The 11,839-nt window shown below is 53.4% G+C and overlaps 1 pseudogene; it reads left to right on the top strand.

Moving 5' to 3' along the window:
* The first annotated feature begins 2,466 nt into the window (after positions 1–2,466).
* LOC128069674 (PI-PLC X domain-containing protein 1-like) lies at positions 2,467–11,207 on the top strand (annotated as a pseudogene).
* Positions 11,208–11,839: the final 632 nt, after the last annotated feature.

Below are 11,839 nucleotides of genomic sequence, written 5' to 3'. Positions count from 1 at the left end.
GACCACTGGAAAAACCATAGCCTTGACTAGACAGACCTTTGTTGACAAAGTAATGTCTCTGCTTTGCTGTATTACAGAAGAGGCAGAACTATTTATGGAGGGAGGACTCTTACCATAGAGGGCGGCTATTACAATAGAGGAGGACTCTCACTGTTGAGAGAGGACTGCTATAGCATATGTGAGACTATTAAGTAGAGGGTGGTCTATCATTGGAGAGGAGGGTTTATTACTAGACAGAGGAGACTATAACGAAGAGAGAGGGACTATTGTAACAGAAGAGGACTGTTACGTTAAGGGGGACTATTATAACAAATGGGGGTCTATTACTGCAGACAGGGACTATTACAATAGAAAGGGACTACTGAAATTGAGGAAGACTATTACTATAGACTTGGGACTACTAACATAGAAAAGGGACTATTAATATAGAGTAGGGACAGCAGAAGGGCACTATTAGCGTAGAGGGGAAACTATGACAATAGAGGCAGCACTGTTATAGTAGAAGGCGGACTTTGACTGTGGAAGGGGAATACTGACAACAGAAGGAGATTACTAGATGAGAGACTACTACCACAGAGACAGACTTATTACAATAGGGAGTGGACTATGACAGTAGAGGGGGACGTTTACTGTAGCAGGAGATTATAGCAATGAAGGACTTTTATTCTAGAAGGGGGATACTAGAGGCAGACTATTATAATTTAAAGGGACTACTACAATCAAGGAGGACTATTATTGCAGAAAGGGGACTATGACAGTACTACTGTAGAAAGGGAATTTTGACAATAGAGGGGGGACTATCACCATATAGTAGGAATATGACATTGGGGGGGCTATTTCAGTAGAGGAGAGACTTTTACTGCAGAGGGAGGACTATTACAATAGAAAGTGAAGTATGACAATAGAGACAGGACTATTAGTGTATGGGGTGGAGGACTATGACAGTAAAGGAGAACTATTACTCTATTACTCTTGCCTTCTCTGGTGGCTCAGGCAGTAAAAGCATCTGCCTACAATGCAGGAGACCCAGGTTCGATCCCTCGGTCGGAAAGAGGGAGAAGGAAATGGCAACCTACTCCAGTACTCTTGCCTGGAGAATCCCATGGATGGAAGAGCCTGGTAGGTTACAATCCATGGGGTCGCAAAGAGTCGGACACGACTGAGCAACTTCACTTTCACTTCCATTACTCTATTAGATCTCTAATAGAGAACTGTTACCCTATCAGGGGAACTGTTACTATGACAACAGAGAGGAGCTGATTTTGTAGAAGAGGAACCATTACTGTGGGGGGCTATGAAAATAGAAGAGGAGTAATACAATGAAGGGGGACTATTATTACAGAGGGGCAACTACAACAGTAGAGGAGCACAGTTACTTTAGAAGTGAAGTTTTGAGAATAGAGGGTATAACTCTAAACACTATGACATTAGTGTTGCTCGATCAGTGATGTCTGACTCTTTGCAACTCCATGGACTGACTGCATGGAGCCCGCCAAGCTCCTCTGTCCATGGGATTCTCCAGCTAAGAATACTGGAGTGGGTTGCCATGCCTTTCTCCAACTATGATATTAGAGGGGGCTGTTACTATAGAAGGGGAACTATTACTGTAGAGGGGAGAGTATGACAATAGAAGGGGACTATTACTGTAGAGGGGGGACTATGACAACAGAAGGGACTATTACTATAGAGAGGGGACCTTAAGAATAGAGACAACCCCTGTCCGCGGAGAGCAGTAAACACAAAATAAAGGTCCAGGCATGTGTTTGCCATGAAAGGAGTCCTGATGGCATGCAGACCACCAGGACATCCACCCATAACAGGAGAGAGGGGACACTCAGACCCTGACTGGAGGCATTCCCAGCTTCTTAGCTGCTCAGGTAGGTGCTTCATCCTGGGAGCCTGTCCAGTCACTTTTACTGCAGCAACACCCACCAGATGGAGAGACCGCCTCTGGGGAGTGAAGGGTGTGTGACCTTGTGCCTGGGCTCCATCGCCACTAGGATGGAAGCCCCCATACCTGGAACCCACAGGCTCAACTGGGCCCCTCTCAGCCCCAAGAGGAGGGGGCTGTGCACAGTGTGAGGAAGGGGGACCCTCTGGAGTGGGTCACCAGCTCTAGCCTCAGGGAGAACAGACTTGAGCTGCTGGGGTCTGTTGGTCCCTGTCTCCCCTCTCCCATGCTCCCCCTCAAACCCCCACTTAACCTCCTGTGTCTCTCTCTCCCCTCGCCCTACTTCTGTTTGTCTCTCTTCATGTCTATGTCCATTTCTGTGTCTCAGTTTCTCTGTCTCTAGAGCACTTCTTCCCTCTCCACCACCCCACCCTCCTTTCTCTTGGAGAGAAGTCTGCAGGTACCGGTTTCTCAGGGACACGGCTCTGCACCGCCAGCACTGGGTCCTCTGCACGTCTTGTTTTAATTATGCAAAGCCCCATTTCCTTCCCCAGATCGCCCAGGCTCGGCCTCCGATGGCCTGGCAGGTGAGCTCGCCCAGCTCCTTCCTGTGCCACCAAGGTGAACTTGGACTGAATGTCGGCGCTGAGTTCTCGGCTCTGGGACATGCCCCTGCACCACCTCTCCAACCCAGGTGAGGCTCCACAGGCTCGGCTCGGCAGGGATGCAGCTGCGAGACAGGTCCGAGTGTGGGAAGCCTCGGAGCCAAACATGCACACAGGCACACACAGGCACACTGAACACACACACATGGATACATGCACCTGGAACACACACACACATGCACACACACACACCAAACACACATGCACACATACTGCACACACATACATACATACACCAGCACCTTCCCTTGTCTGTCCACTTTATCCCATTCAACCCGGAAGGTAAGTGAACCCCCGAGAGCCTGCCTTCAGGACACATGCCAGCCTCCCTGGGGGGCGGGGTTGTGTTTTCTCAGCCACTCTGTCCTATTCCTGGGGACCCCTCACCTTTCCATCCATGTTTTCCATCAGAGCTTTTGCAGCACCTTCTGCACTTGAGCCTGGAGGGCCCAAAGTTTAAGGGGGTCACCCGCCCCCAAAACAACCTAAGTGGTACCAGAACTATGTAATTAAAATGAGGAACCTCTGACTCCAGCCAGCTTGGTTGCAAAAAGTGCTGCAAAGCTCAGCTATGGGTGGGCATCTGGACTTGGGGATGCCCGGTGGTGACCAGGCAGGCGGGCACTTCCAGGGTGACACTACTTTGCTCAGGCCATCAGAGGGGTGGCCACCAGACACCATGGGCTGGGAGGGGAGGGTCCCTGCCAGACAGAACCCTGCTCACCTCCTCAAGGAGCAAACATGCCCCATTCCCCACCAGCACTCCTCTAGCCGTGCACACACTGGGCCCTGCCCTGGCTCTGTGACCCTGGGCACTGCCTGCTGGGAGCCCACATGGACATTTGGACAAACAGGAAGTGCTGTTTTCTATGGAAGGCAGGTTTAGACTCTTTCTCACCCTCTCGACAGCTGTGGGGTTCTATGCCGGCCATCCCACCCCTGCCCCGGGAGGAAGGGCCCCCACATGGCTCTTCCCTTGAGGGTGTGGAGCAGACAGGGAACCATAGACCCAGTCTCTCAGCCTTTCCGGGTGCTTCCCAGTGGGGAAGGCTCTGAGGGCCCCACAAGGAGGAGGCTTCCGAGTCTTCAGGCCTCCTCCATCCACAGAGGGGCCATTGGCCACTCTCCTTCCTGTACCCCTTACAAAATAACTCATGATGCCTCTCCCCCAAGCCCGGGCACTACTCATCTGCTTCTGTCTTTGTAAATTTGCCTGTTCTGGACATCTCTTATAAATGGGCAGGTAAAAGGTGTCCTTCTGTGTCTGCTTCTCTCACTGACCATTGTGTGTTCAAGGTCCATCCACGATGTAGCCTGTGTCAGAACTTCACTCCTTTTCATGGTGACTCATACACCACTGTGTGCATGGACCACATGCTGCTGACCCACCCACCCATCCATCCACCCACACACCCACCCATCCACTCATCTATCTGTCCATACACCCACTCACCTATCCATCCACTCATCCATCCATCTAACCACCCACCCATCCACCCACCCATCCATCCATAAATCCACCCATCCATCATCCATCCACCCATCCACTGATCGAGCCATCCACCCACTCACCATCCATTCATCCATCCATCCACTTATCTATCCACCCATCCATCCACTCTTCCATAACATCATCAAATCAAATTATATTATGAACTTGTAAATCCTCCTTCCCATACCTTGACCCTGAGAATAAATAAAAGAAAAAATGAGAAAGAAATAAAGCTAGTCCAAACCTATGTTCAGAGACAGAAGGGAAGGATTTCTGGATTGTCGCCAGGTAACTGCTAAAGTGTGAACCTCTCCACACTGTTTCTGAAACAGATCACACAGATTTAAAAGGGAAAAGAATAAGTGAAACCACACATAAATGACCACAACATTGGCATCATAAAGAGCCTGAAAATACTATGAATAACTTCAAAATACTTGTAACTAGAGAGGGTCTGTCTGTGCTCAGTTGTGTCTGACTCTTTGCAGCCCCATGGACTGTACCCGCCAGGCTCCTCTGTCCATGGGATTCTCCAGGCAAGAATAATGGAGTAGGTTGTCATTCCCTTTCCAGGGGATGTTCCCAACCCAGGGATCACGCCTGCATCCTTTATCCCTCCTGCTTTGGAAAGCAGGCTCTTTGCCATGAGCACCACCTGGGAAACAACAAACCATAAAATCAAAACCCATCTTAAGCCTTTCCTGTCCAAAAATGGGATTCCTTAAATAAACTGACTTTCACTTTCTCACATCTGCAGAGACTCCACTTCAAGACAACATTCAGTTCCCAGGACTCAGTGGGATATGACTTTTGGGACTCCCCCATAAGCCATGGCGCTATAGCTGTGCATCCTTAGGGCGGCTTGGGGGCACAGAGGACAGGCTCAGGGGGTGACGTGTTCCCCACTTGATTTGCCTGCAGGGAGCCACAGCACGACGAACTACTGCCTGCATAAGAAGTTACCCATCTCTCACAAGGAGTCGAGGCTGCTGCAGCTTCTGGGCAATGTGCTGCCATGTGTCACCCTGCCCGTGGTGCTCAAGTGGTCCACCACACAGGTGAGGGTCTGCAGGCACGCCCGGGCCCTGGACACAGCTCCAGCCACTAGTGTCACCCACAGGGGGCGGTGTCCTTATCCCTCTTGGGGGAACGGCATTGAGAACAAACCTGCTGTAAAGCAGAATTGTTTAGTCGCTCAGTCATGTCTGACTCATTCCGACCCCATGGACTGTAGTCCACTAGGCTTCTCTGTCCATGGGATTCTGCAGGCAAGAATACTGGAGTGGGTTGCCATGCCCTCCTCCAGGAGATCTTCCCCACCCAGAGAGCCTCCCAGAAAGGTAGGAAAGGACACAGCTTTACTGTGGAACCAGCCTGAAGCCAGAACGGGGACCCATGGACTAACAACATCACTGTCTGAAGTCACAGAGGCTGGGGGAGCTGGGAGGGCAAGGGGGAGGCTGGGTCCCACCTTTTGTCCAGCTGAGCTGTCACCAGAGCTCCTTCCTGGTCCCAGATAAGCAATAGCTGAGTTCCCATGTGCTCTGAGGTGGGTTTATATTTGCACCCCGGCACCCCCTCCAGGGAGACTTTCTTTACCGACTTTCTCAGATGGTAAAGAATCAGCCTGCAATGCATGGGACCCGGGTTTGATCCCTGGATAGGTAAGATCCCATGGAGGAGAAAATGGCACCCCACTGTAGTATTCTCATATGGGAAATCCCATGGACAGAGGAGCCTGGCAGGCTAGAGTCCATGGGGTCACAGAGAGTCGAGATGACTGAAGCGACAGAGAACACATGCACACACTCACACCCCTCCCCTGTAGGGCTTCTCCAGGGTGGATTGGGGGTTTTATGGGGTGGAGAGAAGCTGGGGTGGGAGGCAGTCATTGTGGAGGATGGAGAGGAGTCAATGGCGGGGGCCCTGTCTGTGGGGAGGGGGCACCCAGTTGACAGTGGTCCTGTCACTGGCACACACGTTAGCCAGGGGGTGGATGCAGGATGGGATAGAAAACCCACCTGGGCCCAGGTGCCCGCAGGAGCAGGGGCCCACCTAGAGGACAGATGGCCCCCAATTTCCTGAACCCGCACTGGAGGGGCACTCATATTCCTGGTTTTTCTGCTCCCAGGCTGGTGCTCCCAAGAGGACAAGAGGCTGTCAAGCACAGCTCTTACCTTGTGTAATTGCTTCCTCCTGGGAGGTCCCAGGTTGCTGGAATCCTTCTCAGGGGATCTGATTGGCAGAGATCCAGAGCTGGAATGTGGACAAACTACATTCCTGCTTGCATCAAGTGCCTACAGCCTGGCCTTAAGAGCTCACACCCAGAGGAGGGAGCGAGCAGGAGGGGGTCCACCAGAGCCCGGGAGTCCTGCAGGACTGGGGTTCCTCTGCTCTGATGGTCCCTTGGTGCTGGGTCCCTCTGTTCTGCATCCCTCCAGGGCAGGGTCCCCTCCATACTGGGGGACCTCAGTGCCATGGTCTCAAGTGGTATGGCTGCCAAAGAGACCTGGGTGTGTGCGGGGTCGGGGGCACAGGTGGTGGTCTTTCAGGAGGTGTTTAAGATCAGCGGCTGCAGTAGCACTTCCTTTAATCCTTGTAGAGGTGGATGGCAAGTGCCTGACAAAAGCTGACTATATTCATATGAGTCTTTGTTTTTTCTTTTAGTTTGGATTGCGGGGCGGGAGGGGGGGGGGGGCTCTGACTTTCTTTCCCACTTTTTATCCTTCTATCTTTTTCTTTTTCCATTATGACTCTGTGTAGAGAACACAATACCATTTTCTGCTACTAGTTTATCTTAATAGTAGTTTTTGCTTTTTCTTTTATTTTGGATAGAAAGAATCTATTATTTTCTTCCCCATTTTTTATCCTTTTTTTTTTTTTTTTTGGCTTTTTCCATTATGACTCCTTGTAGAGGACATAGTACATTTTCTGCTACAAATTCATATTAGGGCTTCCCTGGTGGCTCAGTTGGTAAAGAATCTGCTTGCAATGAGGGTGATGTGGGTTTGATCCTGGGTTGGGAAGACCTGGAGAAGGGAAAGGCAACCCACTCCAGTAATCTTGCCTGGATAATTCCACGGAGAGAGGGGTCTGGTGGGCTACAGTCCACCAGATCGAAATGAGTTGGAAACAACTGAGCAACTTTCATTTTTCAATTTATGTTAAAGTTATTTTTTGCTTTTCCCTGTCTTATTTGTGTGGTGGACAGATGCTTCGTCCTCTTGTTCTCTTCCCTTGATTACTTCTTGCCTTTCCTAGTGCTGTTTGTGGGGGTGGGCACAGACCTCTGTGGGTCTAGTGTGTCCTCATGTCCAAGGGTCCAGCTTGGGTGTCGTGGAGCCTGGGCTGTTGAACCCACAGGGAGCTTCCACCCAGGGACTGCCTGAGAGGAGGGTGAGGCTGGACTCTGCAGGAACACCTCCCCCCCCGCAAGACCACAATCTGGACCCGGACTCTGTGCTCCACATGACCAGTGACCCTGGAGACCCTGTTCCCAGAAGCAGGGCCTCAACCCCAGCAGCACCAACAAGGCTGATTTCACAGTGGCCAACGTGGCCCTCAGTTGGGCATCCTCAGTGCATGCCCAGCCCCTGAGTGGGGGGCCGCCCTCTGTGCCCAGCACAGATGACCGACCTCTGTGTGCAGGTCCTGAGCATCACAAAGCACCTGGATGCTGGTGTGAGGACCTGCAGATGGCGCACATGGAGGAGGGCACCGAAAGGAACCTGCACTCTGGCCACATGGTGTACACGACGGCCCTCATGGAGGTGGGGGTGGGGACAGGGGTGCAGATGGGGGGTCCGCAAGCCAGGGACACCCAAGTCTGGTCCAGGCAGGAGGGGGAGGGCCTCTGAGGGGATGGACACACATCCACTCAGATGGACATATGGTCACTCCAGGCAGGAGAGGCTGACCTCTAAGGGGACAACACAGGCCCACTCCAGTTAGAAGATTCTGACCTCTAAGGGATGGACACACATCCACTCAGATGGACACACGTCTGCTCAGATGGACACAGTCACTCCAGGCAGGAGAGGCTGACCTCTAAGGGGACAACACAGGTCCATTCCAGTTAGAAAATGCTGACCTCTAAGGGGATGGACAGACATCCACTCAGATGGACACACGGTCACTCTAGGCAGGAGAGGCTGACCTCTAAAGGGACAACACAGGTCCACTCCAGTTAGAAGACACTGACCTCTAAGGGGACGGACACACATCCACTCCAGGCATGAGAGGGCTGACCTCTGGCATCAGACACTCAGAATTCCCGACCAACATGCGTTTCTGAACTCACACCTGCACCCCTGGCCTCTGGGGTGTCTCCCAGAATTTGGCTATACCAGATCCCTGACACATCTTTTCCTGTGTCCAGTTTTGGGGTGTCCAGTCCATTCTCTCAGCTGCTGGCCAAGTCACTTAATGTCTCACTCTGGCCTTGGCCCCCAGTGCCCCCACCACAGAACCTAATGACCCTTGGGGTCTGGAGGTTCTGTCCTGGGCCTCAGTGTGCATGTACCCTGCTGGCCTTGCGCACTCCCTGTAGTACAGACTTCACACAATATTATAAGCACTGCTCTCTGCTGCTGTGCACACACACACACATGCATATCTATGCACACACAGAGCCTGAACACATGCACACCTGTGTGTGCACCTGTACCTACAGGAGTGTGTACATACACACACACACACACACGCACAAACACACACACACACACCAGAGCAATGCCACGGCTCCCCACTGCCACTCAGGAGAAGCTGGGTCCCTGGGGAGCAGGCACCATGGTTTATGTCTTTGTGTGTTAGGACACCCCAACCTGTCTGTAGAGTGGCTGTTCTGGGGGAATTCCCCACCCACGACCCTGTCTCTCACTACAAGGCCCTTCTCCCCAACCCCACCCAGGACATGCTCACGGAGATCTCAGAGTGGCTGGAGAACCACCCCCAGGAGGAGGTTATCCTGGCATGCAGGAACTTGGAGGGCGTGATGGAGGACCTGCACGAGTACCTGATGTGCTGCATCAAGAACATCTTTGGGGACATGCTGTGTGCCTGTGGGATGAGCAGGGGCCACAGGCTCCCCATGCTCTTGGTAGCGGGGGCAGTGGGAGCACTAGGCCTCACTGTAATCAGATTATCCACTCACTGTGTGAGGCTGATTCAGGCACCAGATGACGCCGCTCATGGAACCCCAGTAATCCACTCACCACGGTCTCCACTCAAACACCCCAATGACCAGCCCATCACTGGTCACAGGCACCCCCAATACCCTGCCTGGTCTCTATTCAGACACCCCCAAAACCAATCAATCACACCTCATGATACCCCAGTAATCCACCTGCCATTTCCTATGAGAAACCCCAATAATCCATCCACCTCTGTTTCCACTCAGGCACCCCAATAATTGACCCATCACTGCTCAAGACACCCAAGTAATCTACCCACCACTGTCTCCACTCAAACACCCCAGAAATCTACCAATCAGTGCTCAAGACACCCCAATAGCCCACTCATCACCATCTCCACTCAGATGCCCCAGTAATCTACCCACTAGTGTCTGTACTGAGACATGCCAATAACCCACCCATGACTGTCTCTTCTCACAGAGAACCCAATAACCAGCCCATCACTGCTCATAGACACCGTAATAATCCACAAATCACTGTAGCTTCTCGGACACCCCCAATAACTGACACATCGTGTCACAAGGCACCCCAATAACCCCTGTGCACATGTCTCACAGGCACCTGGATGATTCTCCCCCCAGGAGGTGCCAACTTTGCACCAGCTGTGGTCCCAGGGCCAGCAGGTCATCCTGTCGTACAAAGACAAGGCATCCATGAGTCAGCATGCAGAACTGTGGCCCGGCATCCCCTACTGGTGGGGGAACCAGGTGAAGCCCCGAGACCTCATCCACTGCCTGGAGCACATGAAGCACTGCAGCCACTCCAGCCACTCCCGGGGAGTGCCACCTTCAAACCGGGACACCTGGTCACATGCATGTCCTAGCACATGGGGCTGGCTTGGGGTTCAAGTGGAGAAATGGAACAGGACATATTAGGGGACGTTATTCTGTACACCACATGGGGACCAGGGCGTGGACATCCTTGGGGACGTTACTGTGTCCACCACAGGGGGTCAGGATGTAGACAGGATGTGGACATCCGTGTGGACATTATTGTGTCCACCACACGGGGCCAGGACGTGGACATCTTTGGGGTCACTGTCCAGCCCGCCTGCCCTCTGTAACAGGAGAAATTCATGAGTCAACACCCCTATGAGCCCCCTGCTGTCTGAACTTCAGTCTCTGTCCGACATCTGAATCTCTGACCTCTGCGGAGGCCAGAGTCTGGGTGGGTGATGGCACAGCTTGGTGACTGCGTGGGCAGGTGACCCCATGGGTTAGGGGCCCCATGGGTGGGTGACTGCATGGGTGGGTGACCCCATGGGTTACTGGTCACATGGGTGGGAGACGGTGTGGGTTGGAGACCATGTGGGTTGGAGACCACATAGGTGGGTGACCGGTTTGAGTTGCTGACTGTAGGGTGGGTTACCATGTGAGTTGCTGACCCAGTGAGTGGGTGACCATGTGGGCGGGTGACGGTGTGAGTGGGTGGACAGGTGAGCACATGACCTCGCAGGTTAGTGACCCCATGGGTGGGTGCCCACGGGGGTTGGTGGCCAGTGGAGGGATCACTGCATGGGGTACTGACCCCGTGGGTGGGTGACCATGTGAGTCAGTGACCACACAGTTTGGTTGGCCACATGACTCCGTGAGTTAGTGACTGCACACGTGGGCAGCTGACCCCACTACCAGCACCATGAACACCAGCCCCTCTCTTGTCTCAGGCAGGCTGTTGGTGGCCGGTATCAACCTCACAGAGAATCTGGAGTTTTCCGCATCCACCCGGCCTGGTCCCTCGAGAAGCTGCTCCAGTGTGGGCTCTCCTACCTTTGCGCATGGGTGCGGGGCCAGTGCCTGGGGTAGGCCACCAGCCGTACCAACACCGTCGCAGGCGACTTCATCTGGGCTGACGGGTTTGTTGGCGACGTCATTAGGTTGAACTGGAAGCTGCTTCAGGACTGTGAACATGTTGAGCTGGGCATAGCGGAGGCTGCGTCTCAGTCACGTCCTGTGACGTTACCGGCCTGAACCGGAAGCCGCCTCGGGGCTGACGGACGGCACTCTGAGGAGCTGGGCGTCGCGGAGGCCGCTCCTAGTTCTCATCCTGTGACGTCACTGGGCTGAACCGGAAGCTGCTTTGGGCCTGACGGACTGTGCACGTGTGGAGCTGGGTATCACGGAGGCTGCGTCTCACTCACGCCCTCTGACGTCACCGGCCTGAACCAGAAGCCGCCTCGGGGCTGCTGTTTGGCACGTTGAGGAGCTGGGCATTTCGGAGGCTATTCTCAGCCCTGTCTTGTGAGGCTCGTCATCCGTCCGTGCGTCCACTGAATGTGGGTGACTGCCAAGGTGGGACCAGGTGGCAGGGTCCGTGGTCTCCTCGGTCCTCCGTGTGTCTCACAGCGAATGCAGGGTGATGATTAAAGGTGAGTGCATGATTTGTACAATCACATCCTCAGGGAGATACACCTGGTTCTTGGGTCTGTAGCTTCCCCATGGGAGAGGCTGGGGTGCTCCCTCCCCCTGGGCACTGAGGCTAGCAGACGGTGACCCCCAGCTGGGGAGGGGAGGAGGCACTATGACATAGTGTCCGTAGGAGGGGACTGAACGCATAGTGATCCCACTGATCCCCTTTTATTAGATAAGGGACTTCCCTAGTG

This window comes from Budorcas taxicolor, chromosome X (assembly GCF_023091745.1).
Source record: "Budorcas taxicolor isolate Tak-1 chromosome X, Takin1.1, whole genome shotgun sequence".
NCBI classification, from domain to species: domain Eukaryota; kingdom Metazoa; phylum Chordata; class Mammalia; order Artiodactyla; family Bovidae; genus Budorcas; species Budorcas taxicolor.
The sequence above is the reverse complement of the archived record's forward strand: the minus strand, read 5'-3'. Positions and strand labels throughout refer to the sequence as shown.